This window comes from Moschus berezovskii, chromosome 8 (genome assembly GCF_049115385.1).
Source record: "Moschus berezovskii isolate FMDL1 chromosome 8, NW_MosBer_1.0, whole genome shotgun sequence".
Classification (NCBI taxonomy): domain Eukaryota; kingdom Metazoa; phylum Chordata; class Mammalia; order Artiodactyla; family Moschidae; genus Moschus; species Moschus berezovskii.
The window spans coordinates 40,015,818-40,032,294 of NC_142467.1; positions in this window are offsets into that span (position 1 = coordinate 40,015,818).

Here is a 16,477-nt window from a genome sequence, read left to right on the forward strand (position 1 = left end):
CAAATTGAAGCAAACCATCACATTAAAAACATCAATTCTTTGGTGCTCAGCTTTCTTCACAGTCCAACTCTCACATCCATACATGACCACGGGAAAAACCATAGCCTTGACTAGACAGACCTTGGTTGGCAAAGTAACGTTTCTGTTTTTTAATATATTATCTAGGTTGGTCATAACTTTCCTTCCAAGGAGTAAGCGTCTTTTAATTTCATGGCTGCAATCACCATCCGCAGTGATTTTGGAGCCCCAAAAAATAAAGTCTGACACTGTTTCCACTGTTTCCCCATCTATTTCCCATGAAGTGATGGGACCAGATGCCATGATCTTTGTTTTCTGAATGTTGAGCTTCAAGCCAACCTTTTCACTCTCCTCTTTCACTTTCCTCAAGAGGCTTTTTAGTTCCTCTTCACTTTCTGCCATAAGGGTGGTGTCATCTGCATATCTGAGGTTATTGATATTTCTCCCAGCAATCTTGATTCCAGCTCGTGCTTCTTTCACCAGCGTTCCTCATGATGGACACGACTGAGCGACTGAACTTAACTGAACTGATCACATTAAAATTTTTTTCTTGGATGATTTATGTCGTGTTCACATAGGTTTTATTGGTCAAAGCAAGTCAAATGGCCAAGCCCAATATGTATGGTGTAAAGAAATAATATACTCCAATATGGACAGAGGTAAATGAATATTTACAAATAATAATACAACTATCACATCATCTAAAGATTTTGTAACTTTGGACAAGCTGCTGCAGATTTCTGTGCCTCAGTTTCCCCATGTGTAATATGGTGATATTAGCACCTGTTTCCTATGGTCATTAAAGGATGAAATAGATTAATGTGTCTAAAACCTATTACAGTGTCCAGTACATAATAGATGCTTTGTACATATGAGATTGCCCTGCCTTGGTACTGAAATTCTACAAATCCATGATCATAGGAAATCAAATTAAACTTTCTGCTCTATATTTTCCTTCTCCCAACTGACTGGGTGAACTGTAAGATCCTTTCTGGCTCTAAAATTTGTGATAAAAATCTTATACCAAATAGTCAAATAGTCCCTTATCTCTGAAGAACCCCCTGGCTTGAGAGGAAACTACAGGTTAATAAATAGTTTAATTTGGTTTATATTTCCGTGGTTCAGCAAGTTTACCAAGGGCAGAAAGAAGACTTGCTCAAATAAACCTAAGAAATCCATAGGAACCAAAGAGTATGGTAGACCATCTCATCATCCTTTTTTTTTTTTTTTTCGCTCAGTCGTGTCCGACTTTTCACAACCCCATGGACTGTAGCCTACTAGGCTCCTTCACCCATGGGATTTTCCAGGCAAGAGTACTGGAGTGATTCCCTGTGCTTCAGTTCAGTTCAGTCACTCAGTCATGTCCGACTCTCTGCGACCCCATGAATCACAGCACGCCAGGCCTCCCTGTCCATCACCAACTCCCGGAGTTCACTCAAACTCATGTCCACAGAGTCGGTGATGTCATCCAGCCATCTCATTCTCTGTCGTCCCTGTCTCCTCCTGCCCCCAACCTTTCCCAGCATCAGAGTCTTTTCCAGTGAGTCAACTCATTGCATGAGGTGGCCAAAGTATTGCAGTTTCAGCTTTAGCATCAGTCCTTCCAATGAACACCCAGGATTGATCTCCTTTAGAATGGACTGGTTGGATCTCCTTGCAGTCCAAGGGACTCTCAAGAGTCTTCTCCAGCACCACAGTTCAAAGGCATCAATTCTTCGGCGATCAGCTTAGCAACACAGTTTAAAGTTCAGATAAAGGGTGATGTTTTACAGAGAAAGGTCAAGTTAGTCTCACTTCTCCTAGAGGAGTTTAACCACCTTGAATAATAAGCTTTGTTGGTGAGATGTGAAATCTGAACAGCAAATGAGAAAATAGTTGAAGAGGAGGCATTGGAAATGCCCGGAGGCTTCCCAGGTACTACCTGCTGCCTTAAAAACCTGCAAAAGCCTTGAAACAGTGTCTGACAGAGCCTCTGGAAGCTACCCACTATACATCACTGACTGCCCCACAGAGTGAAAGCAGATAGAGACATGTCTGAACACCGTTTAAGTGAATTATATACATCAATTAGTATTACAGGGGACTACAAGGTGCAGAGACCAGACTACAGTGGCTTATATAAAACAGTTATTTTCCCAGGTTGCCATCCTTTGGAAGCAGATAGGCAACTATTTTTACCATGGTATCAATGTCATGGGTTTTCCTTTTATGCATCAGTCTAGAAGAAGGTTGGCTTGGAACATTTTACTAGCTGGCAGATTGAAATTTAAGCTTAAACCCAAGGATTTCACAGGTGCATTCCAATTTTAATGTGTAGCTTAAGGGGGTTGACCAAATGGGCAATTTAAATATCTAGCTTTAAAACCAAGTGGAGTTAATTGGTCAAATATCTAAGTACCTACTACAGGTCCTGTTCTGGTTTGGGTTTGTAAATAATAGAACAAAACACAAGGTTCAGTCCAAGTTTAAAGGAAAACAGAAGACACACAGAGGAAAGAGATTATAACATTTAGGGAAAAGTTGCTAAAAAAAAATCCTGACAATTTTTCTGATCTTTGTCAAAATCTTACTTTTAGTGGAAAAGCTTGGTACCTATCTCACCTATCTCTCCAGTTTATCTAGTCTTGACATAGCAGTTAAACTGATCTTTAATAAACATTAATCAGGTATCACTTCTATGCTTAAATCCCTCCACTACATCAATTGCATAATGAGCAAAATCAGACTCCCCATCCTGACATAGTTGGTGGGCCAGCCCTTCCTCTCCAGTCCTATCCTGCACTACTAAACTCTCATCCTCTTTGCTCTAGCTACATTGCTCACTAGCCTAAGTTCTACCTCAGGGCTTTGGATTTGTGATATCCTTCACCCAGGCTGCTCTTTCTGCAGAAGAGAGGGTTGTATCTTTTCAACACAAATGTCACCTTCCTAGAGATCTTTCCCCCATCGTCTTATATGAAGCAGCCCTCCAATCCTCCTATTCATTCTATTCCATTATCCTATTTTTGAAATTATTACTATTACTATCTGACTGTATCTTATTTACTTGTTTGTTGCTTCACTCTCCTTAATAGAGCTTAATAGTTCTCTGAGGGTAGAGCCTGGCACATGTATTATTAGGTAAGTATGTGAAAAATAATTTCATAATCAACTGTTTCAGGCTCTAATCATTCAGAAAAGAGGGATATGCCATGAGCCCTCAATCATGGAACTCTTCATGGAGGAGAAGCCAATGGGTTGGGTTGGACTTGGAAGAAAGAAGCTTTGGACTAGAGGTACCTAGGTGAAGCCATGGGTGAGGCTTGTGGGCACGACCTTTATCTGTGGCGATGTCATTTCTGAACTGACAGCAAACAGTGCCCATATCTCTGCCCCTGGCATATCAGAGAGCACAACCTTTCTTAAGGAAATATGATCAAGGACATGGAAGGAAAATACTCTGATGACTTCATCAAAAGAAAACATGTGACTCTTGCATAGACCAAAATAAATTCCCAGACCGAGGGGGTGAGGCTGAGAGACAGTTCTTGAGCTGAAGAGAAAATGCAGGACCTTCCAAGGCGTTCTGTGAAAAATGCTCTTTGGATATAACCGCAACTTAAAAATAACTTCTGTTGGGTGTGGAGGGAACAACTCAAATATTGGGGCCAGAAACCCAGAACGAGGGCCAAATTTGGGCTAAGAAAATGCTAAATTTTTGAGATCTTTGGAAGGCAATTCCCTCTCCTTGTCTATTTACAAGAAACAAAGTTTCTCAGAGCAAATATGAGGAAATTGACAGTTTGTGATTTTTTTTTTAAAGTGTTAAACCTTCCACTGTGATGAGGGAAGAAAACATCTGAGAAAGACAGGTCTGTGATCCAAGACAAACAAATATGACACCACTGGAGAACAAGATGGTATCTAGAACAAGGCCAAGTGGCGTGGTCCTGACTTGAGGAGCAAGTGGTATAAGGCAGCTAAATACAGTAGAAATTGAGAACTTTCATGAGAAGCAGGCTCACCAGCTCTGCCACTCTTCCTGTGTGATCTTAGGAATCGACTCCTTTTGCCTCAGTTTCTTCATCTGTGTAATGGAAAAATGTCTATCTGCCAAGGATACTGTAGAGAGTAAATGAACTACTTCATAAAAACTACTCCACAGAGTACCTGAATGTTAGAAAGTTTTAAAAATCTTGGAATTCTACTTCTGTCCCAATTCTTGAGAGGGTTCGGGAAATTGGAGAACTTCAGAATTATGACGGATAAGATTTAAAACAAGATTTTTGCTTTCCCTAAGTAGGGAGTATAACACTTGTCTTTTGCTACAATAATGATGCAGAACAAACCAATAGTAAATTCAGTGGCTTAAAATGGTGAGTACTTATTTAGCTCACAGATCCGCAAGTTGGAAGTTTAGTCCAGACTCAGTTGGCTAGTTCTTCTGCTTTAGGCTCATAAGTCTTGGGGGTCGACTGTTGATTGGTCTAGAGTGGCCTCACCCAGGGTGATTGACTGGTTGGCTTGGCTCTCCTCCAGAACGCTAGCCCAAGCAAACTCTCACGGTGAGGGAAAAGGAGCAAAAGTGAGCAAGCCCCGTTGTGCAAGTGTTTTTCAAGGCTCTGTTTGTGTCATATTTGTTAACATACTATTGACAAAAGGAAGTCACAAGGTCAAATTGAGTCCCAGCTCGAGGGCACTACAACGTTACATACTATCACTTCAGTTCAGTTCAGTCGCTTAGTCGTGACCAACTCTGCGACCCCATGAATCACAGCACGCCAGGCCTTCCTGTCCATCACCAACTCCCAGAGTTCACTCAAACTCATGTCCACAGAGTCGGTGATACCATCCAGCCATTTCATTCTCTGTCGTCCCCGTCTCCTCCTGCCCCCAATCCCTCCCAGCATCAGAGTCTTTTCCAGTGAGTCAACTCTTCGCATGAGGTGGCCAAAGTATTGGAGTTTCAGCTTTAGCATCAGTCCTTCCAATGAACACCCAGGATTGATCTCCTTTAGAATGGACTGGTTGGATTTCCTTGCAGTCCAAGAGACTCTCAAGAGTCTTCTCCAGCACCACAGTTCAAAAGCGTCAATACTTCGGCGATCAGCTTTCTTCACAGTCCAACTCTCACATCCATACACGACCACTGGAAAAACCACAGAGCCTTGACTAGACGGACCTTGGTTGGCAAAGTAATGTCTCTGCTTTTTAATATACTATCTAGGTTGGTCATAACTTTCCTTTCAAGGAGTAAGTGTCTTTTAATTTCATGGCTGCAATCAGCATCTGCAGTGATTTTGGAGCCCAAAAAAATAAAGTCTGACACTGTTTCCACTGTTTCCCCATCTATTTCCCATGAATTGATGGGACCAGATGCCATGATCTTTGTTTTCTGAATGTTGAGCTTCAAGCCAGCCTTTTAACTCTCCTCTTTCACTTTCCTCAAGAGGCTTTTTAGTTCCTCTTCACTTTCTGCCATAAGGGTGGTGTCATCTGCATATCTGAGGTTATTGATATTTCTCCCAGCAATCTTGATCCCACTTGTGCTTCTTCCAGCCCAGCGTTCCTCATGATGTACTCTGCATGTAAGTTAAATAAGCAGGTATAGGAAGGATAAAAATGAGGCCATTGATGCAAATAATCTACTGCAGGGAGACTAGACAGAGGCATGCATCGATAATTAAATTGTATATAAACATATAATAAAATACATATACAATTAACATAAGATGAAAGATAATGGTTTATAATCCCATAGCATTTCACTGATTCTAAAGAACTTTTCCCCAAATCTTCTGTCTTAATCAACCCCTGTGATTAGGGAACAGGCATCACCATTCCCGTCTTACACACAGTAAACAGATAAACCTACACCCAAACTTCTGAGGACAAACCTCCCCTTTATCCAACGGCCTTTTAAACCAAGACTTTAACAAGTGGAACATACACAGAAGAGACAGGGATTTCCGTGAGCCTGGGTAGCCAAGAAGCCTTTGTTGAGACCACATCCACTTTGGACATGGATATATGCACAATGATGAGTTTTCAACCTTTCAAATGCAGGAAACCCACTATTTTGGGACAAATTTTTATGTAGAGATTGCTAATTATGTAAATTAATAAAAGAGCTATTTTATTAGCATACATTTACTTTTAGATTCAAATGTATAAGATTTACTTATTACCAAATCAATATGTAAGATGATAAGGTCAGTTGCGGGGAACTCAGGGGCTTGGTATCAAAGGGACACAGTGCAGCCTTGGGGGAGTTTGCTTAGCCTGCCCAGTAGGATGGACTTCTCCTCTTTTCCAGTCCCTATTCCTCATTGCCCATCTCTCACTTCTGGTCAAGTGGCTCTGGAGAGGCTGGTCCCACTCCCAGCTACGAAAGTGGGTCCTGGAGGCAGGGACAGGGAGTGCTGGAAATGGAAGCTCTTCCTGGAAACTGGAATAGCATCAGCCTGGAGTTTCTGGGTACTAATGTACACAGACAACCTGTCCAGGAAGCCAACGCAGGGGAAAACTCTGCCAAGAGAAGGAGGATGTGATGCCACCATCAAAATGTCTGGATCTTATTGGAACTTAATCCAGCTTGACCCTTGGAATTTTCTATTATGTAAGCCAGTGATGCCCCTTTTGCCTTTCAGACCAATTTGACTTGGAGCTCTGTCGCTTGCAACCAAAACATTTCTGACTATTGTCCAGTATTAAGGAAATCTGATTCAAATAGGTAAGTAGCTGCAAGTAGTCTTACAATGTCAGGACATTCCTCCTAAAAAAAAAAAAAAAAATAGGAGACACTTTATTCCAAATCACTACTCACTCACACATGAATGCTTAACTCAACAACACAAGGTAATATCTGTGATAGATTCAAAGAGCTAAAACTTAGTATACAGCACATTTAAGAGGATGTTTGCTTGTTACAGATTTTAAGATTGATTATATGTACTTAAACATGAAATTTGATGAATTTTTTTAAGAACTCAAGATGTCCTTTGGATCCCTTTGGTTGCCAGGATGTGGTTGAAAACCTGGGGAATGCATGTACACCCAGGGCAGATTCATGTCAATTTATGGCAAAACCAACCAATATAATATTGTAAAGTAATTAGCCTCCAATAAAAAAAAAATTTAAAAAAGAGAAAATTCAAATAAATCCAAAAATTTGGATTTAAATATTTAAATTTAAACAATATTATTTAGATATTTAAATTCAAACAATAATATACAAAGATTTAAACTTAAATAAGAAAAAAAGAAAACCTACTGACAGAGCAGAATAGAAGGGGTCTATGAGAATATTTTAGGCCTCTGATAGTTGCCTTTTAGCACCAGAATGAAACTAACAATGCCACCTATGAAACATTAATTCACTGACAAGTCCCATTTAGTTGTTCTGATTGAAGCCAGAGCAGTTCACTAATCATTCAGTAGACAGGATGTGGGGCTGTCAGCATGACCATGCCACCCCTTTTTCTCACTTCACTAACTTCACAGCCCATCCTAGGATAGGCTACTCCTTCCTCCCCAGGAGTGGGGGTGGGGTGTGTATAGCACAGAGCAGATAAGAGACTACCCAGTGTGGCTCTGCTCTCAACCCCAGTGAATCATCAAATAGAGGCTGAAAAGCATTGAATCTCTAGGGATGGGAACAGCCTCATAACCTGTGAGGTGGTTCCGAAATGCCCAACAGTAATGTGGTTCAGGAAAACTGGTAAAGAAAGCCTCGAACTGTTCTAAGCTTTGCTATGTAATTAAATTCCATCCTACCTGGACAGGAGGCAGGTGGTACATCCTCCTCACCTTTCCAAGGAAAGAAAAGGCTGCCCTTTTCTTTCTTCACCTCCTGGCCTCTTTACACTCTCCCGTGAATATACTCCAGTTTCTCTGTTCCTTGATCAGTATTCCTTTCCCTCATACTACTTTCCTGCTCCTTAGCATCCCTTCCCTGCCCAAATCTGCTGCCCTCCTGACCCCTGGATCCTTGCCTACTGCTTTGTCTTTACCAAACTTAGCTCCCCTCTGTCCCATGCCCTCCAGGTCTTACTAAGTGAGGGAAGCTAGGTCACAGTACTTTCACTGACACCATGATGTTTGATCAGCACACCAATCCTAAGGGCAGGTAAGGCAGTTATGATGGTTTTTCATCTCATCTTACAGATGAGGAAATTGAGATTTTGATGTATAGGCCACAGAGCAGCGAAATGAGAGAGCTGCTCAAATCCAAAATGTTACGGTTTCCCCCACCATTAGTATAGGTGGACACTAAGTACAAACAGTCAGTTAACAGTCTATGCTTTTAGGATAGCTTTTTGTAGTGAAATGGTACTTTGCATACAGTTGGTAGTCAATAAACATGTTTGAAGGAATTTCTGGAAGCAGAAAGGAAAATTCCTGGCAGAAGGCACAGCTTGAAAAAAGGCATGGAGGTGTGAAAGCGCATGTGTGCTTTGGGGATGCAAGCAGCTCAGAATGGCTACAACACAGTGTTATATGGAGATGGAGGGTGTGGGGGTGGCAGGAAATAAACTGGAAAGGTAGACTTAAGTCTGAGTAAGAGGATAACTGAATACCATGTGATAATACAAGATGACTTCCTAGGCAGTAAGACCATTAAAAGTTTGCTTATGGTTTGCTTTTTAGAAGTAGAAAGCAGGCATGATTTTATCTGTGCTTCAGAAATAAGAATTGTCCAGGCAACAATATGAAGGCTATATGAAATACACAGTGAGTGGGAAGGAGGCATGTGCAGGGTGAGAGATACAATATGCCCCCAGTTATGTATGCAGTTACTTTCTTTGTCCACCCACCAGACAGCAAAATGACTAAGAGTTTGGAAATAACTGTGTGGTTAGATATGCTGTGATCATCAGACCAGAAGCTCAGTGATGCCACCGCTTCTACACTCAAGGGTCTAGATTACATGAGAAATGCATGAACACTTGAGTATTAGCTAGCCTTGTGCCTGACAGCCCTGTGCGAACCCTTTGACAAGTTAGGCTGGAATATTGAGCTTAGGCTCAAGACCAAAGCTTTCTAGCACACTCATAAGGACTGCCCACTCTTGTTGGGACCCAATTAGCCTCCTCAAGTGGGAACCATCAGATAACTCTTTCCTCTTGGAAAAAAGGTGGACAGGGAGGTGCTAGGAGAAAAATACTAAGACTTCTCCTTGTCTGCTCTCCCCAAACCAGTGTTCTAAAAAGGTTTGATTTTTTATTTTTGCAAAATATAGCTGGTAGCAGTGTTTGTGAGAACAGCAACAAAACCTCTTCATCGCACAAACTTTTCTTTTTCTTTAAAAATAAAGATACAAAAGTTTTTCTCCATTAATGTGGACACCTGAAACAAACAGGGAGAGAGAAATTGCCTCCTTAAAGCAAATATTATTATTTTGGGGGGTCCTGAAGAATATGATATGAAATATTAACAAATGTAAAATCATGACAAACATGCTGTTGTCTGAGCATGCTCTTGTCTCTGAGTATGAGTTCATGGAAAGCAGGAGCAACGATTGCCACTTTGGATGGTTTCTAATGCAGTCAAGCAAAAGTGGAAATTCTTTTATAATAGCATTTGCATGCCTATAATTATGAAAATGCGAGTAGAAGATTCCAATCTTGTTCTGGTGACCTCTGGAAATCTCAAATTCAAAGGCACGGAGGTTCAAACGCCAAGGATGCTTACTGCCATCTTAAGATAAGATTAATTAAAAGAAGCTGGGAGAGCTTGGGGAGTTCTTCCCAAACTGTTGGGTCTTAAGACACTAGAGATGGATTTTAAATTTGTAGTCCAATTTCCTCCCACTACAAGATTCTTTGATCTCTTCTTAGCTCTGTTTATTGCTAAATGTTTTTAAATGATCTTTTATGCTGAGGTAAACCTTGTTGTTTAGAAATACAGACCCATCTTGTCAGAACATACCAATTGTTTCTACCCTGAGAAATAGAAGGTGGGGTTGGGTGGATCATGAGGCAGGCACTTGTGGGATACATTGATGGTCTTCCATGCATAAGGGAGAAGCCCGGTCTGGACAGGGTCCTGTGATCAAAGGAGGACTCAAGACTTCCAGGGGAGGTGAGAATGGTGGAAGATGAGAGTGGTGATAGAATCATTTTGAGTTTACCCCAATTTCCATGTAAAAACAAAGAGAACAAATACATAACAAAATCAAAACATTTGCTCTCCCCATGAATCCCAAAATATAAGCTATGGGGACAAAACAGCAACTGCCCCCAGACTCACATGGCATCGGTGCCTATTGGTGAGAAAGGAAGGAATTGATTGGCTCTCTGACAGCCCTGAGAACAGGAGAAATCCAACACAGGCAGCAGGAACTTATTAGAAAACACATGAACCAATCTGAGAGTGGCAGCTGAACCAGGGAGATTTTGCCGAAGTCTGTAGTGGAGGAATGTAACGGGTCCAGAGAGAGGGTGGAGGGCTGGAGCAGTCTAGCCATCATGGGCTCCTAAAATTGACCATTAGGGATCTCCTTCCAGGACAGGGACCCACACTTGGGAGAAGTTTCTGGAAGTCGAACAAGAATTGAGCAAGAAATGGACAAAATAGATGAAAAAAGGAGAAGTTCAGTTAAAAGCTGGAAGTGAGGAAAGAGTCAGAAATCTCATAAAGCAAGTTAGAAAAATTTTAAGAGAAAGAACTGGAAGTGGGTACAGAAACCTATAGATTAAAAGAGACATAGGATATCCTAATGAATGAGCAAAGCTAGCTGTAGTGTCTAGGGAATGCACGCTGAGTGAGAAAACTAAAAGGAAATTCAACAAATTATTGCAATGGACCAAATGTTTATATCTCCTGCTCCCCTCTCTAATTCTTAGGCTGAAATCTTATCTTGCAGAATGATGGTATAAGAAGGTGGGGTCTTTGAGATGTGGTTAGGTCATGAGGGTGGAGCCCTCATGAATGAGGTTAGTGGCTTATGAAAGGGATCCTAGAGAGCCCTCTTGCCCTCAATCCACCATGCAAGGACCCAATGAGAAGTTAATTTGCAACCTGAAGAGGACCCTCTCAAAAACCAGCCATGCTGGCACCCTGATCTCAGACTTGCAGTCCCCAGAACTAAGAAATAAATTTCTGTCATCTATAAGCCACCAAATCTACAGCAGTCTGTTATAGCAGCCTGAATTGATTAAGAGGAATTTCCAGATGACAGTTACTTTTGGTCAGCAACTGTGATTGGATATGGATTGTGGGTGGACTTCTGGGATTGGTGTGATTTTCTATGTCTGTGTTTCATTATTTTCACCATAAACAAGTAATAAAAAGAGAGAAGGATGGAGGGGACCTCAAGTCCTAACTAAATACTGAATACTAATACTAAAGCCAATATAATTCTAGCTCACGTCTTTGAACACATGCCTCATGCAAGGTGCTATGCTAAATATTTCACCACAGTGATTATGTGCACTGATCTAGAATCAAGTGGCTTGATTAATTTCTTTACTAGCTGTGTGATTTTAGGCAAGTAAGTAATTCTCTTTGTGCCTCTGTATTCTCATCTGTAAAATGGGATAACAGTAGCATATCTCTTGTAAGGCTGTTAGAATAAGTGAGTTTTGCTTATAAAGCCCTTGACACAGTGACTTATTCATAGAATGTGCTTGCTGCTGCTGCTAAGTCACTTCAGTCGTGTCCGACTCTGTGTGACCCCATAGACGGCAGCCAACCTGGCTCCCCCATCGCTGGGATTCTCCAGGCAAGAACACTGGAGTGGGTTGCCATTTCCTTCTCCAATGTGTGAAAGTGAAAGTGAAGTCGCTCAGTCATGTCCGACTAGTAGCGACCCCATGGACTGCAGCCCACCAGGCTCCCCTGTCCATGCGATTTTCTAGGCAAGAGTACTGGAGTGGCTTGCCATTGCCTTCACCAACTGTAACTGCTGCTATATCCCAGGGAGGTTGCTATTAATACTCTCAAATTATGGGTGAAAAAATTAAAAACTGGAGAAGTTAACTCATAGAATTATCCAGTGTTGAAGCTAGGCTTTCAACCTTTTCCTTCTGTTTTCCCAACTCATTAACTTCCTTCAAAAGAAAGATAGTGAAATAGCAAATGACAGCAACCTGGCTTGGATCCACAGCTCTGTTTTGAAGGATATCTGGGGTCTTGTTTCCTCCCTTGCCCCAACACATGGTGTTGCAGTTTCACTACAAGACAGAGCATCCGGCAGTGCTGTCTGAAGCACGTCTTTCTGAAGCAATCTTGGAAGAGGGAGTAAAGGCGAGAAGGATGCAGGGCTATGCATCCCCTTCAGCCGAGGCATAAACAAGCCCTATTCCCAGAGCGGGCCAGGAGCCCAGTGAGGCAGCTGGCTGGATGTGTCACACACATCGTGCTTAAAGAGAAAATAAGTGTCATTCCTCCGTTCTGAAGTTTAAGTGTAAACAAGTAGCAAGCAGTTTTCATGATAATTAGCAAATACTAGAAATGTATTGTTCTTTTCCCACTCCCAGGACACTTCTAGGAGCTCCAGCTGTGCTAATAATGTGACGGGAACCACTTCCAGGGCCACAAGTATTGTTCCAAGGCAAAGGCTCTTTGTGTTTGTTCTTATTTTCCATCAACACTTGAAACCTAGTTCACCTAGCTTTTTTCAGGGCTCTGTGTTTTCTCTGGGGAAGAGAAAATATCATTTGGAGTTAAGATCTTAATTTGGAGTTGAAGTCTTAATTTCTTTGATCCCTATCTATGAGAAGAGGAAGTATTATTTACACAATAGAACTGACATGAAGCACCTAGCATAGAGCTTGGCATATAGTAGACACCATGAATGAAGGTTCCTCCCTCACTGCTACACCAGCACACCTTGAAAATGAGAGCCAATATGGCAGACACGTAATTACACACTTCTTTCCCCTATGGTATCCATGGTAGACATTATTAATCAATCATAGTATTCTTTCCTGCTTGGATTAGTTTGCTATTGCCACAGTAGCAATTCACTACAAACTCAATAGATTAAAACAGCACAATTTTATTATCTTACAGTTCTGCAGGTCTGAGGTCCAACAGTTCTCATTGGATTAAATTCAAAGTTTTGGCAAGTTTGCTTTGCTTTTGGGAAATGCAAGGGGAGAATTCATTTCCTTGCTTTTTCCAATTTCTAGAGACCGCTCTCCAGTTCATGAACATAACTCCCCACATTTCAGAACCAGCAACAAAGCATCAAATCCTTCTCATGCTGCTGTCACTCTCTGACCATAGTCCGGAAATGTTCTCCACTTCTAAGTCGCTGAGGCGTGTCTCACTCTTTGTGACCCCATGGATTATACAGCCCATGAAGTTCTCCAGGCCAGAATATCGGAGGGTAGCAGTTCCCTTCTCCAGGGGATCTTCCCAACCCAGGGGTCGAACCCAGGTCTCCCATATTGCAGCAGATTCTTTATCAGCTGAGCCACCAGGGAAGCCATTTCTAAGGACCTATGTGATTAGATTGGGCCCACTGGATAATCCAGGGTTATACCTCTGTCTCAAGATCCATAACCTTCATGAGTCTGCAGAGTTCCTTTTGCCATGTCAGGAAGCATAGTCACATGTTCCTGGATTAGGATGAGGACATATTTGGGGTTATTATTCTACCTATCACACCTTTCAGTGCACTACAACCACTACCGATGGATTAGAATTTGACCTATAAGATCAAATCTATTTGGCCAGTGAGATCAAAGTCATCCCTACTTTAGAGAGCCATCAGGAAAGAAAGGAAAAAAACAACAAAATCAATCAGGGGATAACTGGAAACAACAGAAAGTACCTACTATGGGCTGCTGCTGCTGCTGCTAAGTCACTTCAATCGTGTCCGACTCTGTGTGACCCCATAGACGGCAGCCCACTAGGCTCCGCCGTCCCTGGGATTCTCCAGGCAAGAACACTGGAGTGGGTTGCTATTTCCTTCTTCAATGTGTGAAAGTGAAAAGTGAAAGTGAAGTCGCTCTGTCGTGTCCGACCCTTAGCGACCCCATGGACTGCAGCCTACCAGGTTCCTCCATCCATGGGATTTTCTAGGCAAGAGTACTGGAGTGGCTTGCCATTGCCTTCTCCATACTATGGGCTAAATACTTTTAAAAATCTGCCTGATTCTTATTGCCACCATCAGGAGTATAAGTGGTAGCAGACAGGTGCTCAGCAGCTATTGAAAATGTTCATTTGGGGTTGCCTTTCTACTAATGGGGTCCTAGAGTCCCACCTCCAGACCTCTCAGCTTGAGGTTGCCTTCATGTGGGATCATACATGGCTGCACATCAACCTAAATACATTTTTTAAAAACAAGTTCATTGAGGTATAATCGAGATATAACAATCTGTACATGTTTGAAGTGAATAGTGCAATATGTTTGACATGTATATATTAATACCCGTGAAACTGTTACCTTACTCAAGATTATGAACTACTCTTCCTTACTAAGAGTCTGCCTGTCCCCACCTGTTCCCCGATAACCACTGATCTGCTAATGTCACTATAGATTAGTTTCCATTTTCTAGAATTTTATATAAATGATATCATACAATAAGTACACTTTTTTGGTCTGGTTTCTTTCATTTAGTGTAATTTTGAAATTAATCCATGTTGTATGTTTCAATAGTTTGTTGTTTTTACTGCTGGGTAGCATCTCAATGTAAGCCACAATTTTGTTTACCTTTCCACTATCAGAAATTTTCAGTTTTGGGGCTATTATAAACAAACTCTTAAGAATATTCATGTACAAGGCTTTGTACTGGGCATACATTTTCATTTTTTTCTTGGGTAAATTATCTAGGAGTTCAATGGCTGGGTCATACAATAGGTGTATGTTTAACTTTCTAAGAAACTGCCAAATTATTTTTCAAAGTAGTTGTAGCATTCTACATCCTCATCAGCAGTGTTTGAGAGCTTCAGTACCTCCATGATCTTGGCAGTACTTGGTATGGTTAGTCTTTTTAATTTTGGCTATTCTCAGGGGTGTACGGTATTCTAACAGGTTTGGTTCGCATTTACTTAATGACAATGAGGGCTTCCTAGTGACTCAGTGTGTAAAGAATCTGCCTACAAGGCAGGAGATGCAGGAGACACAGGTTCAATCCCTGGGTTGGGAAGATCCCCTGGAAGAGGGCATGGTAACCTACTCCAGTATTCTTTCCTGGAGAAATCCATGGACAGGGAAGACTGGAGGGCTATAGTCCATGGGGTTGCAAAAGAGTTGGACACGACTGAAGCGACTGAGTACAAGCACGATGACAATGATGCTGAGTATCTTTGTAATTTGCTTATTTGCCATCCATGTATCTTCTTCAGTGAAGTGTAAGTTCAAATCTTTTATCCATTTTTAAAATTAGATTTTTCATTTTCTTATTATTGGATTTTAGAGTTCTTTATATATTCTGAATACAATCCTCTTGACACATGATTTATAAATATTGTCTTTCATTTTGTGGTTTGTCTTTACATTCTCTTAACAATATAATTCAAAGAATAGTTCTTAATTTTGATGTAGTACAAGATATTGATTTTTTTCTTTCATGAATTGTGCTTTTGTGTTATATTTAAGAAATCTTTGCCCAACCCATAAAGATTTACTCCTATGTTTTCTTCTAGGAATTTTATAGCTTCAGGTTTTACATTCAGGTCTACGATCAATTTGGAGCCAAATTTTGAATATGGTTTACAATATGAATTAAAGTTTGGTCTCTCCAACTGCCATACTGATATCTAACTATTATAGCACTACTTGTTGAAAAGACTTTCCTTTCTCCACTAAAACACTTCTGCATCTTTATTGGAAAACTATTGTCCATAAGTCTGTGGGCCTATTTCTGGACTCTCTACTCTGACCCATTTATTTATTTATCTATCATGACACTAGTGATTAGTGTATCTTTATAATAAGGCTTGAAATTAGGTAGTGATTCATCTGCAATGGTGGGCTCATAGAATGAATTGGTAAGTATTGCTTCCTCTTCAACTTTTTTAGAGTTTGTATATTATTTCTTTCTTGAATATTTAATAGAATTCCCCATGGAAACAACCTGTTCTTTGAATTTTTCTTTTTTCCTGAGAAATTTGTTAACTACAAATCCAGGCTGTCTCTTCTTGAGTGAACTATGGTAGATTGTCTTTTGAAGCATTTGTCCATTTCATTTAAGCTGTTAATTTTATATGCATTTATTAGTTATTTTACAAGCAAAGAGTTGTTCATAACATCCTCTTATTATTGCTTTAATAACCATAGAATCTATAGAGTTGTCACTTCTCATTCAAGACATTTAGCAATGTATGTCCTCTCTTTTATCATATTCAGTTTGGTTAAAGGTTTATGAATTTTATTGATGTCAAAGAATACGTTTTGGATCCAACAGTTTTCTTCATTGCTTTTCTGTTTTCTATTTCATTGATATGTCCATTGATTTTTATTTATTGTTTATTTTCTTCTGCCTACCTCGGCTCTAACTTCTTCTTTTTTTAGTTTCTTAAAGTG